At 45.7% G+C, this 21,008-nt stretch overlaps 1 long non-coding RNA gene across 1 annotated transcript; it reads right to left on the bottom strand.

Annotated features, from left to right (window-relative positions):
* Positions 1–5,049: 5,049 nt before the first annotated feature.
* Positions 5,050–20,612, bottom strand: LOC129381006 (uncharacterized). The gene is made up of 2 exons (XR_008609250.2): positions 19,455–20,612; positions 5,050–5,395 (listed from the first exon to the last, which is right to left on the bottom strand). It is a non-coding gene; the product is annotated as an uncharacterized lncRNA (long non-coding RNA).
* Positions 20,613–21,008: the final 396 nt, after the last annotated feature.

Genomic DNA, 21,008 nt, shown 5'->3' with positions numbered 1-21,008 from the left:
TTTCTCTTCAACATGCTGTTAATGGTGAGCGACTTCTGTACACATCGTAGTACTGCGTTGCTTTGTACTAACTGTTGTTCCCCCCCTATGTAATGCCTGCTGGGCCTTTAGGGTATTTGAATAAATAAATAGAATAAAATAAATAAAAAGGTCTGCGAAAGTGATGTTGGCTAACTTAGGGGAACAATAAATGTTGAGAACGTGTAGTGGTGGGTCCTGTTTTCGTAGCGGAAGGAGGGTCACCATCACGTACGAGAATTCTGTTTTGAGGTCAAGGTCAATGAAGTTGGCCGTGTAATTTTTCTGCACGCAGATACAGGAGAGGGGGTCCTGCTGAAACGTGGTGTAATTTGTAAGTGTGGCGCCGCTCCCTGGCTCCTGGAGGGCTACCACAGCAGGAAGGTGCTCGAATGTTGTGAGGAAAAATCGTAGGTTGGCCCGCTTAGCGTGGGCCTTGAAACCTCGACAGTTCCACTGGGTAATTAGGATGGGGATGGCCAATTTGGATCGGGTGAATTTCCTGAATTTAGGGGTGCCCGCCATGATCGGTAACATTGGTAGGGGGTTGCGAAGACGATGTTCCATCGCCAGCACTCACGGGGAGGGGAGCATCCTCCATTCCGGAGAGTGAGCAACTGTCTTCATCATCGAAATCGAGTTGTCGTCGAAACATTTTCTTTAATTGGGCCGGCTCGCCGGGTGGTGCGAGAGGTTTGCGCGATTTGTTGAGTTATGAGAGAGGGAATCATCTCTGTCAATGTGGCAATCGCGGCATTCATGGCTGCGGAGATTTGGGTTTCAAGAGCGCAAATTCGGCTGTCCATACGGACGTCGAGGGCGTTGATCCGGGCCTCGAGAGCGGCTACCGCGCTAGGTGCCTCCGCCGGCGCTTCTGTCTCACTTTCCATTACTTCTACTGCGGGGGTAGGGAGGGGTTGCGTCAATTTTGCTTCGAGTGCTGTAATTTTCTTTAGCAGCATCTCATTTTGCGCCTGGAGAGCCGCGATCATGTTTTGTTCGGCGCTGAGCGCCGCAGGAGGAGTAGAGGGAGGGGACGAGGAAGCAGCCCTGCCCGCGCCGCTCACCTGTTTTCCTTTTTTGACGGCGTCGGCCCAGGCCCCGGCCACGCCGTGTGGTGGCGCCGTAGATTGCCTCCCGGCTTCTCCGGCAGGGGGCGCTGGCTTGCCGGTCTTGGTGACGCGCCGGTGGCGCATTTACATTCGCTCGCCTGTGCAGCCGGTCGACTGCAGCGCCGCCCCCGCGGCGCCAACGGGAACTATATATCTAGGTAACTTTTCGCCCTAGGGGAGCGTAGGTCCCTAGTCGTCGTGTAGAAAACGCGCCTAGCTCCTGAAATGCCCTAGTCCCCATGGGCGCGCGCGCGGGGCCCATAGAAATATGCGCTAGCGCAGGGTTTGTGCCAACTCGCCGGAGCAGACAATCAACAGGGTGGGAGGTTCATTGCGCGTGCACGCAAGCAGCACGACCACGAACGAAGCGATACAAGGTGGAACAGCGAGTTTTACGGCAATCGAAGCTGTGTGTGTGTGTGTGTGTGACGCGCTTGGTGTGTGCAAAGAGCAATTAAGTTGCGTGTGTGACGAATGTGTATGCGCAAAATAGCACGACCACGAACGAAGGTGGAACATCGCGTTTTGGCGTTTGGTGTGCGCAGAGCAATCGAGTTGCGTGTGTGACGCGTTTGTTCGCGCAAACAGCACGACCACGAACGAAGCGATGCAAGGTGGAACAGCGCGTGTTGCACAATCGAGTTGTGTGTGACGCGTTTGTGATGCGCAAACAGCACGACGACGATCGTCTTCTAAAACTGCGCCAGAGCAAACCGATTGTTGTGTGCTACATACGTATTGCGCGGGCGTTAAAACTAGAGTAACACGGGATTGCGACGCGACCAGCCGCAGTGTATAGGACATGTACGTACGTACGTACTTTTTTGTAATGTGGTCAATCTTAAAAGGACGATGGCATTTCTGCACCGGCGGAGAAGTGGGAAATCGTGATTAAATTTGGCGATCATTGTTAAAAGCAAAGGCTTACCCTTAATTAAAGGTTATCCCCTACCTTCTACTGAAATTGCAGCCTCTAGTAGTCTTCATGCACTATTGTAATCATGACACCATACGACGATACCCTCTGACGTGGGGCCCAGACTACTGGAGAGCTGGTTGATCAAGCTTGCTCAATAAACTTGACCTTTTGTTCTTTGATTATGCTACAGTGCTAGAGCGTAGTTTCTTGCTATTAGTAAACAGGCAAGACAACAAAGCATTGCTACTCTACTCCTGTTGTGGCTCTTCAGTCAATGACACTAGAGGGGAAAGGAATCGAGATCCAAGCCACGGGGCAAATTGTGTTTAGCCAGTCTTAAACACCCTTAACTCAATGTTTTAAATGCCTGTGTGGTTGATACCTTGTCTAGTGGAACTTCTTGCCATCCCCAAAATGTGCATAGCACCAGAGGTATAGTTTGACAGCTGTAAGCAGTGCAATTAAGGAAGTGCAGTACCTGTATTGCAGCTTTACACCGGCTAAGATATTGAAGCTTGGGAGTATGTTCATATTTCTCAACTATAGTGTGGCAAGAACTTGTAATCCGCCCTCAAGTTCTGCTAGAGCACAAGCTACTGTTGCTCTTTTGTGCAGCTAGTGTCAGCAGACAAGCTTGCAGTATTGCTAGGTAGAAAAGCACTTAGGCTTCACGACCATCCAAGTCATAAATGAATAAGTGCATGGCTAGAAGATGTAAATTGCAAGAAACAGTTCAAATGCCATTGAGCATAGTTGCGCTATTGCAATGTATCCTTCGGAGCATTGTACGAGCCATGGTAGTTCCCACATTGTGTTGAAGTGCCATACCAGTGACATATGATAATGATGCTAGTGTGATCCAGTGTGGCTGTACTTTGTTCTATAAAAACTTTTCATGTGTTTTAGATTATATTTAGTGCAGTATCTGAAAGGTTATGCGCAGATGATGATAGTTGACCTTACAGCCATTTTTTCTATACAGTCCTTCACTTTCCATCAAGTTCAGCAAATCATTGAAGCCCCAAAATAACACATTTAATATTGGTACTCAGATTGAACAGTTTCAGTTCTATGTGTATGTTTCAGAGAACTGGACCAAACATCAAGAATGAAAATTTAGCTACCTATTGATGCTGTAGCTTTAGGCTCTGCAAGAACCATTTATCTGCAGCACCCAACTTATCCCGTATTTGACGGATCATGATAGATGTGTGAAGAAGCACGAGTGTTATGCAGAACAGTTTTCAAGAGGTAATGAATCTCTACCATATAATTCATAAATAACTGGAAGGCTTCTCCTAAGGAAATGTTCGTGCTCTGCACTGTAACATTGACAAGTCCCTCCCTAAGATAAGGTGATAAAGAGAGCTGGTTTTATGAATCTGTTGTATTTCCACAATTTTAACATGGTATAAGTGAGGCCCAAGGCATAAATGGGACTGCGTGCTGTTCTGTATGCGTGCTACAGATCAATAGTAGCCAATCAATAGCCATTTTATTGAAGATGCAAACTGGATCATATCCTAGGGCCAACTCACTGTCAATGAAAACTGTGATACTGGCTTCCTGCACTGTTTATTGATCATGGACTTGTTTCATGATCATGTTTATTGATCAGGTGCGATTGAAGTCCCTCAATATCTTAAACTATGAGTTGCAACTGGGAGAACGTGTCCATTCATTAGGACTACACTTTTTGTATTTAGCTCTCATCATTGTAAACAGCTTCATAATGAGAGGAACCTCAGACGAAATGCTTATTTTTTCCTGGCTTCTTTGTAAGCACTAACTATGGACATGTAAACAAGATAATCTTGCATTTATCCTGCCTACAAGTGCCTCTTTTGACATTCATGCCTGTATTGCCTTTTCAGTGCCACTGAAAAGGCAATACTGGCCACTGAACAGTAATGACGAAAGCATTGTGCGGAAATATGCAAGGTGATCAGGAAATGTAAAATGAGTCGTACACCCGACTGTAGCAAACTGCTACAGAGAAAACCCATGCAGGTTTCTCGGAAAGTCTTCACAAACCTACCACATGCTTCAGACTGCTCCTGTGATTCAGATGTCTGCGATAAGACGTAAAAGTAGGTTCTCACGGGCCCATCTATTCTCTAGTTCATGAAGTCTTCATTCCAGAGAGCCTCACCATGCCGTAACACGAACCCCCGTATTCATAAATGCATCTTAACTTGAAGCCCATGCTTGACTCGATTTAAATGACGCCTGTCGTGAACACACCAAAAGTAACGCAATGAGCATCTTGGGCGCGTTCACACCATGCGTCATTTATATCAAGTCAAGCATGAGCTTCAATATGTATTGCTGAATACGGCGGTAAGACTTGATAAAGGTCGCTATTAATTTGTCCAATGTTTCAGTTTTCGCATCAAGAATATCTAGCTTTTTCTGAATGCTACGAATTTTTGCTTCATTCTCCTTTTCACCACATGTGCTTCATGGCAATCTCTTTCATCTTTCCATCCCTTCTCCTTTCCCATGCTGTTGGCCAACGTGCAGGTGTCATCTATGCGCTAGACAGTTACGATGTGGTCAGCAGGCTTTGGATTTCTCTGTCAACCAATTTCTCTCTTTGCTTTTGTGATCAAGTCTGCCTGACCCTTAGATTACTGTATACAATGAAAACTAAGCCTTTTTTTTTCATGAAATGGGCAAGCACTTGCATCTCTTGCAAAGGATCTTCCAGTAAAGTTTTTCGTTCCTGCAATCACACTGAACATGCACGTCCATCATAATTTTTATGTATCTAAAACGCACCGCCAGAAAGAGTAACAAAAAGCAGCTATATTTTCAGATAACACTTGTGGCTAAGAAAGCAAACCAAGACCAATTATGGATGGTCTCCATTTTTTTTTTTTCAACATGCAAGGAGCATTGTGCACACACCTCTCAAGCATAAAGGCAGCACGTATGAGCCATGATGCCTCAATGGCTCCCATGTCTGATCACCCAAAAGAAGGCAGGCCAAACATAAAATTTGTTTTTTGGAAATTCCGTTTATTATAGCTAAAATTTTATCTTGAAAACACAAAAAGTAGTCTTCATTTCAAGACTGTGCAACCTCTGGCTGTATTTTGCAGAGCATGAAAACATGAAAATATACTAAATTGAAATGGCAACAGCAAAGAAACACTGGCTTCCATCTTCTGGAATGCAGAAGAGAGTGACACTGTACATGGTAATCCAAAGTATGGACCCAACTTGGTCGTAGCATACATGCTCTGTGCTGATGTAACTTTAATTAGAACTGAAGTGTGGCATCCACTACTCGCCTGTGTCGTCAACGGCCATTTCATGTTGCCACACATTCTTTATCCGCTACCTGAAAAGATTACATTACACCATGAAGATGACAAAGCTCACATGCATTAAAGGAAAATTGGTTGGCTATCTTGTCTCCCATACAACTCTGCCAAATACCTGCAATTAGTGTAAGTATGCTAGTTCCTTGCACTGTTTCCCATAACATCTTTGTTGAAGGTACTGGGTAACAATATCTCAATCACTTCACAAACTGTGGAGATTATTGTTAATTTTTAAAGCGAACAGCTTTATTTGCCTCTCGACAGCACATGGCATAATTTGTTTAATGTAAAAGGTTGAAGCAATTCATCGGCATGTGCTTCACCATGTGCCTTGCAAAGATTCCTCATTAACAAATATACTGTTTCGAGAGTTTTCATTTCAGTTTGCTGACGCAATGAAAAGAGACAGGAGGGAAGCTATGAAGCTGCTTGTCTCTCCACACCAAAAGCCAGCACCTATAGACTCTGCTAAAGATGTACTTCTCAAAATCTGGCTACTCCTTGACCAATCTGTGCAAAAATGTTAAATACGTGAGTCAGAAGTTATGTCAACCAGGCTGCTGCCACTCAAAGGGCAAAGCTCCTTGAAACAGCAAAGCTCAAAAAAGAAGGAAAGAAGAGCACCTGTGAATGTTTCATGCTTTATAATGTAGAATAAAGATTTCACCAAAGCCAGAAATGCCACGCATCAGTGCCAGCGGGAACATCGTCTTGAGAATGGCTCTTTGATTTGGATTACATATTTCGACTAACAATTCTGCTGTATTGATTTACACGTTGTATTTATGAAATCAGCAGCAATTCTGCTCGTACAGTTTGAGAAATACGCCAAAATTGATGCATGGTTCTTTCACATAAGAATTTGAAGGATAAATTCTAGGAAGCGTTACAAAGGCAGAAACAGTGTTCGAAGGTGTCAGAATGAGGGCCATGAAATGAGGTCCTTGACTAACCGAACAGTGCCGCTGCTGCAGACATTTTAAGCATGAAATGCTTTTAGCTCCTGTTGTCAGCCACCTTCAATGAACCAAAAGCCAGAGCCATTATCCTGGCACTCAAACCAGCTCATCCGGGCAAACAGTCAAGACTGCAATACATATGCTAGTTACTTCCCAAACATGTTACAAAAAATATTGCTTCTGAGTTCTAAATATTTGCTCACAATATCACTCAAGCTGTAACTTTTAGTACGCTGAAGTTTTATTTGTCACTTCTAATAGCGACGTTCAGAGGCAGATACAAGGCACTGTACACTTGATTGTCATTTTTTGGCACTGAGACACAGTTGCTTGTGCTCTTTTCAATGCCAGCAGTCCGCGAGGTCCACGGCACATATGGTGGACCGAGACGAGACTTGCAATGGGGTTCTGTCTTTGACAGGAAACTTGCTTCCATATGGACCAGTGTACAGTTGCGTGATGCAGTGGGGTGGGGTGTGCCATTGCGAATGTGCGCTACACCCATTTTAAGATTGTGGCTAGTACCACCTACAATCAATCTGCTTTGTCGGCAGCCATTTCATGCTTACATCTACTCTCGATTACAGGAGAGCCAGTATTTTTTAGTGTCACCAGAACAGCCTGAAAATGCTCATACAAAATTCTCCAAAGAGTGCAAGCGCTTCCGAGCTTTTTTAGTCTGTACATTCCAGCTATCTGAAATGAATCCAAGAAAGTAGTGGATGTTAAGGATATGATCATAGAGCTATGGCATATTACTTCGAGGTAGATGAAGTGGTACACGAAGGTGTCCTGTGTATTCTATTTCAGTGATAACATCATAGTGAACTGTTGGATAGTGTTCAGGAGAGATGCCGTGCCAGTGCATCAAGTGCAATCAAAACGTGGCTTTGCTGTTGTTCAAAGCAGATATTGCATTCGCCCTACAGTAGAAAGGAAACGAAGCAACACCTTCAAGAAGGCAGTCCCCAAACAGCGAAAAAAAAAAAAGGTTGGAGGACACTTAAGCTGCGCCTTTAAGAGTGGAACACAATAGCATTAAAAGAGCCCTGGCTGCTTCTCACTCTTCCGGGCAGCTGCAGCTTATGCTTCTGTAATGTTTCCCTGGAAATGCTGGTGGCAAACGCTATGCACGAAGGCGAGCTTTCTGGGGCGTGCCACTCCTAAGACAGACCTGAAATGGCAGCTGGGAAAGGGGTTTGTGTTTGAGTTTCCGCGCAACAGAATTATGTTTTCTCGCATATTCAAATTACAATCCAACGCTATCATGTCTCAAAGTTGTGTGCAAGTCACACTTTATGAATTTTTGACACATCCTACTTTAAGAATTTTAATTAGTTCAGTAACGCCTATATGCCCCGTGGAGGGCCTGTATCAATCGGGATGCATGGTTCGGGATTAATTTTCTCATATGGAAAAGGTCGCCAACACCACTGCTGGATTTACAGCAACACGGGGCCCTGAACGCTATGGCTGGTAATACTATTGTGAATCAGTTCCAGGCCAACAGCACATGTGCCACGCACAAAAAAAAAAAAAAGCAGATGCACGTGGGCACTTCCCAAACATTTTTTTACAATAAAGGCAGAGGAAAAACCTTCGCTGCTAAGGCATCAGATGAGTAATGTGTAAAACACGCAATATAAAGCTTAATTGTACACCCGACAACGACTACATTGTAACGTAGATTGGAGACAGAGTCTTGTAAAATATACGCTTCTCTTTAATGGCGGGCCAGAACAAGAGCGTGCAGCTTACGCACTTCATCCGTTTTTAGTGGCACCGACCTTTGCGCGCGCCGTCCTGCGGTGCGGGAGCCCCACATCTTTGTGTCAATTGCCTCCCATGAGAAGAGCGACCGTCTCGGTTGCGTCAAAAAGTTCTTTCAGCTACATAAGAAATGGAGCTCCTCAGGTGCATCTCAGCATTCAGGTATGCGCATAGTATGGTTTCATGCGCACTACACGAACAGCTTCAGCGGGAAGACGACGACGGAGTGAACTGAGGTCAGAACTGCAGGGGGCCACTTCGTAGGTCACGTCACTGAGGCGGCGTGTAACCTTGTAGGGACCAAAATACCGGCGGATCAACTTTTCTGAGAGTCCACAGTGGCGGACGGGCGATCAGACCCACACGCAGCCGCCGGTATTGTAATTGATGTCGCGTCGACCCTGGTTGTATCGAAGGGTGGCGGTATGCTGTTGGCTCCGGATACGATGCCAAGCAAGCTGGCGTGCCTCTTCGGCTCTTTGTACGAACTCTTCTACGTGTTCGCTGGTCGGGCTATTATCAGCCATAGGTAGCATGGCGTCAAGTGTTGACCTGACGTGGCGCCCATATACAAGTTGGAACAGCGTAAACTGTGTAGTCTCCTGTACAGCAGCGTTATACCCGAAATTCACATAGGGTAAGATCGCGTCCCACGTCTTGTGCTCTCGTCGACATACGTGGAGAGCATATCAGCCAGTGTTCTGTTCAGACGTTCCATTAATCCATTGGTTTGAGGGTGATATGCAGTGTTCTTGCGGTGAGAGCTATGCATCAGCTGGAGAACATCCTGCATAAGTTCCACTGTAAATGCTGTACCGCGGTCAGTGATGAAAACAGACGGTGCACCATGTCGTAGGACGATGTGGCGTGCAAAGAACTTGGCCACTTCATATAAAATTACTTGCGAAATAGCTTCGGTTTCGGCGTACCAGGTTAAGTAATCGGTAGCGACGACTATCCATGTGTTGCGCGAAGAGGTCACTGGGAATGGCCCAAGTAGATCCATTCCTATTTGTTGGAACGGTGCTTGAGGAAGGTCCACAGTATGGAGAAAGCCAGTCGGTTTAACAGGTGCTTTCTTGCGGCGCTGACAATCATGGCAGGTCTTCATGTACCGTTGCACAGAAGAATAAAGCCGGGGCCAGTAATACTTCTGTCGTATCCTTGCCTAAAGTCTTGGCGAATCCCAGGTGTCTCGCGCATGGCTCATGATGGCAGGCTCGCAAGATGTCGTGGCGTTGCGCCGATGGCACAACAAGGAAGTACGTATTGGGGCCGCTTCCGCCATTTTTCCTGTAAAGGACGTTGTTGTGCAAGTAGTATGATGATAAGCCGCGCATGAGCAAGCAGGGTAAAACACCTTCAACTCCTTGGAGGTGTTCGATCCGCGGCAGCAGCTCAGCGTCAGTGCGCTGGTGCTCAGCCATCTTTATGGCGTCGATAACTAATGCGGCGACAAATGGCAAGTCATGGTCAGGGTCCAATGAGGTCGTAGGGAGTGGTGCACAGGACAGTCAGCGTCACTGTGCTTCCTGCCATATCGGTAGACAACTGTAATATCATACTCTTGTAAGCGAAGGCTCCAATGGGCTAGTTTGCCTGAAGGATCCTTGAGGTTGGCAAGCCAGCACAGGGCGTGGTTGATCGCTGACAGCGTTAAAGGGTCTACCGTACAAGTAGGGTCGGAATTTACCAATTGCCCACACAACCGCTAAGCATTCTTTTTCATGTGGTTGAGTAGTTTTTCTCAGCCTTGGTGAGACTGCGGCTTGCATAAGCAACGGGGCGTTCCGCACCAGCTTGCCACTGCACAAGCGCCGAGACTCGCATTGCTGGCATCAGTATGGAGTTCAGTGTCAGCGTCTTCGTTGAAATGAGCAAGTATCGGGGCCTCTTGCAAACGCTTGCGCAATTCATTGAACGACTGCTGCTGCTCGTCCGCCCAAATGAAAGGCGCATCATCGCACGTAAGCCCTGTCAGAGGCTCAGCAATTCTTGAGAAGCCCTTGACGAAGCGCCCATAATATGCGCACAAACTAAGGAAGCGTTGGACAGCCTTCTTGTCTGTGGGTGGTGAAAACTCAGCGACGGCAGCTAACTTGTCGGGGTCTGGTCGGACGCCTTGAGGACCAACGACATGGCCAAAAAATTTGAGCTCTTGGAACCCGAAGTAGCATTTTTCAGGCTTGATGGTGAGGCCGGCAGTATGGATCGCAGTGAGGACACCCTCGAGTAATGCGAAATGTTCGTCAAACGTGCTCGAGAACACAATGACATCGTCCAAGTATACGAGGCAGGTTTGCCATTTCAGTTCAGCAAGCACGGTATCCATCGTCCGCTGAAAGGTGGCAGGTGCGGAACAGAGACCGACAGGGAGAACTTTGAACTCATAAAGCCCATCAGGTGCCACAACTGCTGTTTTTTCACGACCCTGTTCATCAACTTCGATTTGCCAATATCCTGATTTAAGATCCAACGAAGAAAAAAACTTGGCATGTTGTAGACTATCCAATGCATCGTCAATGCGTGGCAATGAATAAACATCACGCTTGGTGACACGGTTCAACTTTCTGTAATCTCCACAGAAGCATAGTGTGTTGTCTTTCTTTCTAACACTACAGGGGAGGCCCACGGGCTGGTGGATGGCTGGATCACGTCGTCTTGGAGCATCTCTTTCACCTGATGCTTGATCGCTTCCCTTTCCACTGGAGACCCTCTGTAAGGATGCTGACGGACAGGACGTGCAGACTCGTCGGTAATAATGCGGTGCTTTGTGATGGACTTGCGTCGCACTTTGGATGACGTTGAAAAACAGTCCACAAATTCATTCGCGAGACTCAGTAGACGGTCTTTCTGATGGCCTGGCAGAGCGGCGTTAACGTGAATCCGTTCTTTTAGGCTGGGGAACCCAGATTGCTGAGACGATGCGGTTTCCAATGTGGCAATGTCAGTAACATTAGTGATTTCGTGAAGAAATGAGCTCAGTTCAGCCATGTCGTTCCTCGCGGTACATGCCGATACTCGTTGCTAAAGTTTGTTAGCAAAACAACTGAACATTTGTTTTGCACCTGAAGAAACCCTCTGGCTATACAAATGTGGTGCTCAAGAAGCAGGGGCATGTTTGCCTCAGCAATTCCTTCGGCGGCATCCTCCATGTCGCATTGGACAAGGGTAAGCACGCTGCTCTTGGGTGGCAACATGATGTGATCGTCAGTTACGCGAAGCGTGATGTCACGGTCATTGTCATTACTGTTCACTATGGCTTGCGTAGTAGTGAAGCTGACTCTTAGACTCTTGCAGGTCGATAATGGCACCGTCTGCCTGAAGGAAATCCATGCCAAGTATAAGGTCCTTTGAACATTCAGGAAGATTGACGAAGTCGCCGATGTATGTGAAGCCCCGAATGTTGACTCGTGCCGTGCACCGGACCATTGGAGTTATGAGATGCCCTCCTACAGTACGAATCTGAGTTTCGGTCCATTGCGTTGAAACTTCGTTCAGTATACGCGCGAGATTCTGGCTCATAACAGACGTGTCCGCACCCGTGTCGATTAACGCCATGACCTCGCGGTCATCTGTGGTAACTGGTACGTCGCAGGATACTGACACGGAACTACATTGCCTTCTCTGCGTCTAAATTACGTCGTATAGCAGTCGTTGCAGTGGAGGATCTTCAGCGTTCGCAACATCAGCGACCTCACCTCCGCAGGTCGCTGGACTCAGTTTTCCCGGGAGGCTGGGCTGAGTGAGTGACGTCTTGTTGCTCTCAGCTTGAATAGGGGCTGGAAGACCTGTTTCGGGTGGATGACGGTGACCGGGGTTCACGGAATCATGGGGCAAACGAGGTCCAGGCATCCGCGAGGTATGCTTCAATCTACAGGGCGCATTCAGTGAAAATTGACGGAGCCCAGCTCGTTGGTAGGGACACGCTCTGTAGAGGTGATCGGCTTCACCGCAATGAAAACACAAGGGCCTCCGGTCTGCGGAGCGCCACACGTCGCTCTTGCAAGGTGGGTGTGTTTCAGCCATGAATGGCGTGCAACGAGGCGAGTGGCTTGTTCAACAGCGCGCACACCAAGAAGGTTCAGGACGTCGCTCACCTCGCGAAAAATCAGGGACAACGAACTTTGTGCAGCTTCCGTATACGACATGCGAGGTTGTGGCTTCCGTACCTTGTGCTGTGGTGTCTCACTTCGCTCTGGGACTTGGACTGCCTGCCTGATTTCCTCCCGGACGACCTCAGCCAGAGCAGGTCGCTGTACTGATGCTGGAGAAACCTGAAGCTTTTGAAGCTCTTCCCGAACGATAAGCCTAATGAGCTCCCACAAGGCATTGATATTGTCCAGGGATATAGCGAGAGTCACGCGATAGGGTCGACACGTCGCGGTTCTGCCTTGTTCGCCGCTGCAGTGCCTTTTCCATCGATACGGCTTCCGCGAGAAACTCTGCAACAATATTTGGTGGGTTGCGTATTAGGGCACCGAATAACTCTTGCTCGACACTGCGCATCAAATTCCTTTGCTTCTTTTCTTCCGGCATGGACGGATCCGTGCGTCGGAAAAGTCGGCACATATCTTTGAGAAACATTGCGATGCTTTCGTTCGGCCTCTGTACTCTCGCCTGAATTGCAGATTCAGCTCGCTCCTTGCGATCGAGGCTGGCGTATGTGCCGATTAGCTGCCGTCGGAATTCGTCCCATGTCGATAGGGCCCTGCCTCACGGTTCTCAAACTAGGTCCGTGCATAGTCCTTGAGGGCAAAGTAGGCGTTGCGTAGCTTGCGCTCTGTAGTCCAGCCGTTGAATTCTGCGACACGCTCAAAGTGATCGAGCCAGTCCTCTACATCCTCAAAGGTGTCCCCATGGAAGGACGTGGGGATTCGCGGCTGGTTCAGGACGACCTCGGTCGGGGCGGTCGAGAAAGAAGGTGGAACCAACGTATTCATCCATCCGACTTGACTGCGTAGAGGCTCGTGCTCAGGCGGCAGTCCTTGAAGTCGGCAGCTTTCCGTACCTGCACAGGAGTCAGCTCGACCGGACTTTGTACTGGGCTTGTAGACGGTGTTCGATCTGGGAGTGGTAGCACGTACCCCACACCTTCACCAGAAAAATTTAACGTAGATTGGAGACGGAGTCTTGCAAAATGTATGCTTCTCTTTAATAGCGGGGCAGAACAAGAGCGTGCAACTTACGCACTTCATCATCTTTCGTGGCGCCGACCTTTGCGCGCGCTGTTCTACAATGCAGGAGCCCCACACCTTTGTGTCAATATGCACAAATTGCACGCAGAATTGACGTCGACTTGGGGTGAAGGTCGCTTTCCGAGTTCTGCCTGGTGTTGTCTACAGGCAACAAACGCATTGGTGAAGAAGCTTACACCAACATTTTTCGTTGTCCTTCACTGTCTTTAGTCTCTGTGTATTTTCTACATATCCACCAAACCTAAATGTTTTCCTTAGGGTTTTTCATGTTTCATCCCTAACAGTTAGTGCCCATTACAGTGCATGCCCATGTTAGTGCCCATGTTTGCATGCTTTTTTCTTCTACGCAAAGCACTTAAAGAAGAGCCATCCTGTCAGCCACCTAGGTCTACTCCTTTTGCTCAACTACATTTTTTAGCCCAATGATGAGAAAGAGTTCTCTAGCATACCTGAAGGTCATGAAGAAGTAGAACAGTATTACCGGCTGCGTGAGATATTTGAAGACATACTAATGATTTTTTTTTTTCAGACAAGATTCGAAACATGAGTTCCAAATTTATTAGCTTTCTTTTACCATTTTTTATAAGGCTATTGAGTAAAACCATCTTCATCCTCAAGTACTGACTGAATTCATCTTTGATAGCAGCAACATTGTATCATATAGCGTGTGTTGATGTTGGGCAGTGCTTCCACAATAACAGCCTTTAGGGAGTTTTTATCTATGTGTAGCTGTTCGTTATTCTCCTTCCCAGTAACCCCCACCATACATAGTGGCATGCAGATTGAAGTATTTGGAATTAGGGATGCTACATCGAGGTTGATGTGGCTTCAGAAATTTACCACCGGACACTCGTGAGCCATGAAGATGTTGTGGAAGCAAATAAATTATATAGGGTGGTGCCTAATGACATTGTGCCCAAAAAGCTTTACTATGTCACCTGGGGCTGCTTGGCTAAGGCCATAATTGGCTTTTGAGGGTTCTCACTCGTATCACCCCCTACCTCCTGGAGGAACTCAACCACTTGAATGGCACCTTGCCACAGGCATCAGTTATTTCTTTTTGTCACATGATAATTAGACACGATTTCTCGTCTCACCCTGAAAACAATGTGGTTCGTGATATTTCGAGAAGGTGGTGACCTCCAAGTTACAGTGGTCAGTGTGTAAGGCGACTAGCACAACATAAAGTTCCATCTCGTGCATCAGGCAGAATGCTGCTATTTCCAAATAAATTTGCTAAATAGGTCACAGAGGTGATGGTGAAGCTGAAGTCGAGTGCTTAGACAGATTGAGAATGTTAATGGTTGTGCAGATTCAAAGCCGCATCCTCAAATACTTTGCGCAGCTTGCATGACAATGTTGAAACTGGAGCCTGTGTCCTGTGCACTAATATTTCACTGTTTTGTATGGCTACCTTTATAGAAGACGAAAGCCAAACTTCTCCAGGTTTAAGACTGGTTTTACGACAGCTATGACAGAGCCAACTCCTTGGTGCACGTTTATGGTAGTGGTGACGAAGCCATCAGGAGCACTCCACACTTTTATGGATTACACAAAAACTGAACAAGCAAGCCCTATGAGCATCATATCCAATTCCTGCAGTAGAGCATACCCTTCAGATACTACGAGTCACAGCTTGGTGTATGAAAAATTGATGCCCAAATTCAGGGTTTTGGCAAATCCCTGAGAAATTACAGGAAGTTCTTGACCACCTATACAGCACCGTTCCGTTGGTTTCGCTATAACTGCTCATGCGATTTGGTATCTGGTGTGCCCCAGATCAAACACAATGGTATATGAATGATATTCATCCAGAACTTATATGTGTTGCTTGCCATATGGTCGAGGTTATCAGTTGGTGCTCAACTAAACAGCAACACAACGAACTCTGCAGTACATTTGAGGGCACCCACTGTGCAAGAGCTGCCATCCACAAAGAGAAATGTAAGTTTGGCATCGCAATAATATCCTACTTGGGGCACATGAACGAAAACAAGCTCAAAGCCGTCACAGACATGCCAAGACCATCCTCCAGAACTACTGCTGCTAATGGGCATGACCACCTATCTAGGTTCATTTGCTCCTAACATGACAAACACTACAGCCATTGTCCAGCATGCTGTTTTCAAAGCATGGTTTGTCTGGAACCCACACAGGTTCCAGAATTCTCAAAATGGAAAGAAATACTTTCTTCAGATCCAGTGCTTGGCTGGTGCTCCTCAAAATGAGAGACCAGCTGCTAATCACAGCTGATGCTTTGTGCTGTGGTCTAGTTGCAGTGCTCAGCCAAAAGCAAGACGATGGGCAACATGTTACTAGATACGTGTTTTGTTTTTTTTATTTACTCATACTGTTGGCCTGTCGGCCGTTACCGGGTGGGTCAAAGCAGCACTTCAACAATTAGTACAATACATGGTATTGAAATAATACATATAGCACAAAAATAAAACAAGTAAATAGCAGTATTTCGGCAATTAGTACAGTACATGAAGGCAGTACATGAATAGTGTTTTAATAGGTGAACATAAGTGAACAAAGAATATAGATAAGCGAAATATTCTACAGATACTCCTATTGATATGATTATAAATGCAGTGTTAATAAACGAGGTCATACACCCCCTCCCTCCAAAAAAAAGAGAAAAAGCACGTATACGTGCGTGAATCTTTCAATGTTGCTTTAAGTTTTTCTCAAATTCTTCCGCATTGATGCTTTCTCGCGTGGACACCGGTAATTCATTTCATTCTTTAATGGTTCTTGGAAAGAAGGAAAATGCGTAAGTGTTAATGTGCATCTGAGGTATTTGAAAAGTATTATATTTGCTTTTCCGTAGTGTTCTACCTTGTCGTGCTATCAAATATTGTTCGCTGTTGATGTTGAATGCGTTTTTAGTGAGAAGAAAAAAGAATTTTAACCTAGCTATGCGCCTGCGTTCCGCGAGCGTAGGCAAGTTCAGCAAACCGAGCATTTCGGAGACTGAATCTGTGCGAGCATAACGCGATAGAATAAACCTTGCTGCTCGTCGAACTCTTTCCAGTCTCTCAATTAACCCCGACTGATAAGGGTCCCAGATTATGCTGGCCTATTCTAACGTGGGTCGAACGTACGTTAAATAAGCTGTTAGTTTTACTGACTGTGAGGCTAACTGCAATTTTCGTCGCAAGAACCAAAGCTTCTTTTCCGCAGTTTGGCATATTTTTGTAACATGGTTCGACCAGCTTAAGTTTGCGGATATATGTATGTCTGAGTATTTGAGCACGTCAACTGAGGAAAGCGCCGAAGAATTCACTGTGTAATTAAAATCAAAAATATGATGTATTTTATTCGTCATGCGCAATACAACAGTTTTACTCTCATTTATTTTCATTTTCCATTTGTCACACCATTCTTCTATAGCCCTAAGAGCGTCACTGAGTAATGTCTGATCTTCTGTGCTATTAATTTCTTTGTATAGTAAGCAATCATTGGCAAAAAGTCGCACCGTGATACCTTCGTCAATTGCAGAGGAAATGTCATTAATATAAACTAAAAATAGTACAGGACCTAACACAGACCCTTGTGGGACACCAGACGTTACGTTCAACGGCTTTGATTTAATGTGTTCCACTTCTACGTATTGGGTTCTGCCCCGGAGGTACGCGCTTATCCATTTTACTATTTTCGCGTTTATTCCCATATAAGTCAATTTCACAATCAATTCTGCATGTGCCACTCTGTCGAATGCTTTCGACAGATCAAGACAGATGGCATCTATCTGTTTCTTATTGTTTAATGTGCTGGCAAAGTCATGGATTGTTTCAAGAAGCTGTGTTGTTGTGGAAAGGCGCTGTCGGAATCCGTGTTGTTTGGGAAAAAATGAGTTCGCATTTTCGATGTACGTGTAAATTGACTTCGCTACAACATGTTCTAGGAGCTTGCAGCAAACGCAGGTCAACGATATCGGACGATAATTTTCAATGATCTGTTTATCTCCAGATTTGTGCACAGGTATAACCTTTGCCGTAAGCCAGTCATCAGGGACTCGGCCTTCCGCAAGTGACGTGTCAAACACGTCGGCGGGCTAGTTGGGTAGAATCCATGGTAGAGTGTATAAGCGCGACTGGACGAGGACGAAGAAAGAAACAGATACGCAGACACAGCACTTCACTTTCAACTATAGATTTTATTTTCGCACGCATCGATAAATGTATACCGTGCGAGCGGAAACAAACGTAACAGCAAAAAAAGAACATTGAGTGGTACATTTCGTTGAGTGGTACATTTCACATAATCTCAGAAGAATAGCGGCGAAATCGGGAGTGGACGTGGTTTTCTCTGCCCCTGAGCGTCTACAGAAGCTGTGCAAACAGGTTAACACAGAAAATAACAAAAGGCATTCATGTTCTACCCAACATCGCAAACAATTTGTAACCTGTACTCATAACGTTGTCTATGCCATCCCACTTTCATGCGGAAGTACGTACATTGGTCAAACCGGCAGATGCATCAACGAGAGATTAAAGGAGCATCAATACAACGTCACTAAGGTAATCTCGGGCCATTTGGGTATTCACTGCCGAGATTGTTCCTGCAAGCCCATGTTTGAAAGCACTTCCGTTCTGTATAAGGCTCATAGCAGGATGACGAGGGAGATTGTAGAGGCCTAAGAGATAGCAAAATTAGAGCAAAAGTGCGTAAGCAAGCCTTCGGTGTCAGTATCGGAAAAGGAGATACGATTCCTTGGTCTGTCTTTGTGACGATTGTAGTACATGTTTTTTCTTTTTTTCCATTGTCTTGCACACGTGTCCAGTTCAACGAAATGTACCACTCAATGTTCTTTTTTTTGCTGTCACGTTTGTTTCCGCTTGCACGGTATATATTTATCGACGCGTGCGAAAATAAAATCTATAGTTGAAAGTGAAGCGCTGTGTCTGTGTATCTGTTTCTTTCTTCGTCCTCGTCCAGTCGCGCTTATACACTCTACCATGGTTACTAGATACGCCTCAAGATATTTAGCAGAGACAGAATGCCTGGCTATGCCCAGATATAGAAAGAAGTGCTTTCTTTCTTGCAAGCTCCAGATAAATTCTATAAATGGGGCAACAATCTGTTTCCCAATTTATAAAGTGTGCACATGATTGATACATTATGAGGCATAATGTACATCTTAGGCAAAGACTTTCCCGCAGCTGATACACTGTGAAGTTCTCATGTGAAGGAGAATAACAGGCACCACAAGGGCCTACCAAGATTGAAGGCTATGCATGCTGCCTCTCCCCACCTTCTTTACAAGAACTGAAGAAAGAACAAGTGCTAGATTAATGCTGCTGCCAACTTTGCATTTTCACTCGAAAGAGCTGGACAAGGTGTTGCAAACTCTGAAAGAATTCTGGCTTTACAAGGACAATGTAGTCCAAGACATGTTGATATTTTGGCAATAAAACCATCGCGCCCAAGAAGCTACAGGAGCTTACCCACCCAGCACTTCTCACTTGAAGGCCACTTTGGAATCAATAAATGCCTAGCAAGACGTCAAAGTACTGCATCATAAATACATACAAACAGCAAATGTCTTCAAGTCATGTCGTACATGCTAGCACCACAGGGCTAAGAGAAGGGTGACACTCCTGCAATTAGGATTCTGAGAAAAGCTGTTACAGAAGTTCACTATGGACATATTTTCTATTGGAGGGGTGTGGTGGCTCATCGTCACAAAATACTAGTAAGGGTATCCTGAGCTAGTACTGGCTAGTTTGACAGGACCTGTGGTTGCGACTTAATGCCTCTTTGTTTTCACAAGGCGTGCAATAGTGTAGTGGTCGTGAACCGCAACAAACTGTAGCTTGCAAAAGGGCGCAGCTCGCTGTTTGCACAATTCATAAGAATTCCAACAAATGGCGTGCAGTCCACGCTACCAACAGCGCAATGGTCTCACAGAAGCCACCGTAAACTTATCCAAGAACTCCCTTGAGGCGTCAGGTGATGCCTACAAGACACACGATTATAGACTGAGCCTTCTGAAAAATAGCTCCTCGCTAGTGCAAATGCTTACGAGCCAAAGGCTTAGGACTACACTTCCAGCTACTGCAGACAGCTTCTTTCCACAACTCCCGGACCGGAGGGAAATGTAAGTGCATGAGCAAAAGTGCTGGCAGAAACAGAAAACTTACTCTGATGTTGGGCATGGCATACAAGATCTACCCAATTTGTATCCAGACATTAATGTCCGAGTAGTTGATCTGGAAAATGCAGGCACACTTCAGCAGCCAGGAGATAAGCCCAGGTGATAGTGGATAGACACGGACAAAAAGACCAGTCATCTCAAACAGGACACAACGAGTGCCACTGCCTCTGGCTGCATAATCTAGGATTCGATGAAAGTTCGGCTGGTCAGGCATGGAAACGAAAAAAAAAAAAAACATGATCTAAGAAATAATAGTCACACGACTATTATTTGCCGAGCATGCGCAGGAACATAGTCACAAGATTGACTGAGACAATGCCACTGTTGTTGCCAAAGAAAAGAACATGTCATCCCGGCGGCTGCTAGAATCGCTAATCGTTCAATTGACGTCAGCTACGATGAACCAGACACCAGGGACTATGCCTGCCATTTACGCATGTTCATTACGTCACATGCTGGCTACATAGGTGACGACGATTTCCTGTCCAACTCAGTGAACGAGGAACCCGTGTGTAGTTCCGAAACGTCGGGTTATACATGAGACTTGGTCAGTGACCGTGAACCCCCCTTCATGCCTCTGGCTAGGGGAGAAGAACACAAGCAGCCACACGACTGTAGCAAAGAGGTTCCGTTTTGTAGAGATCCTGGACATCAACACCATAGAAGTGGACAATGCATAACATCAGCTAAGCAGTAAGCAACATGACCCTTTCTATACAGGGAAGGATGTGCTACAAAGATGCTCGTACTACTGTAACGCTAATGTGCATGCTTGTAGAAAATGATCACAATAAAAAACTCACCTCTTGCCTTGTGCTCAATGTTGAGGCTACCATTCTGAATCACAATTACTTTATCCCACCTAGCTAACAGTTTGTCAAATCTCAACGAGGTTTTAATAGGAATCTTGTCTCCACTACCCGAAACGCCAGTCTGTGTAGTAGTGTTACACAGTGTTGGGTTCAAATCTGCCATAATCATGAATCCGAATGAACTTGCCCACATTTCAGTTATTCTGCAAAAGTATTTGGGATCACTTCGTTGCTTCTATATGCACTGAGGCAATCACAGCTGTGAAACACATTTAGGTCGTACTGAAGATGTAAAAGACCATGTAACATATGTGCTGAAAGGAGCAATGACAACTTACGACATTGACAGATGCCATTCAGATGAGCGTTGCTGTGTCAGTCGAAATTGCTGCTTTGACAATAGCTAAACTTGAGACAGAATACCATGAGGCAAAGTGAAAAGAGAACAAAGGTGCATTTTTCAGCTACATCACCTCATTGCTCCAATGCCCATGCATCTGATAATTCATTCATACAATGCGACGGCCTAGGCAAAGCCACGTTTGGATGACCCAATGTCTGCTTTTAAACATCACAAAATTCCACTTTTTCACGCACTAACGAACAACTGGCAGGTTTGAAGATTTACGAGTGTCAAGAAATATTGAATCTGTCATTCATGTGTTTACACTTTGTCTCATTATCTTCGTATTATCAAGTGTATGCTTGAAAGCGCAGACACTACTGCT

Source organism: Dermacentor andersoni, chromosome 2 (assembly GCF_023375885.2).
Source record: "Dermacentor andersoni chromosome 2, qqDerAnde1_hic_scaffold, whole genome shotgun sequence".
NCBI classification, from domain to species: Eukaryota; Metazoa; Arthropoda; class Arachnida; order Ixodida; family Ixodidae; genus Dermacentor; species Dermacentor andersoni.
This window is presented reverse-complemented; position numbering and strand designations above follow the sequence as displayed.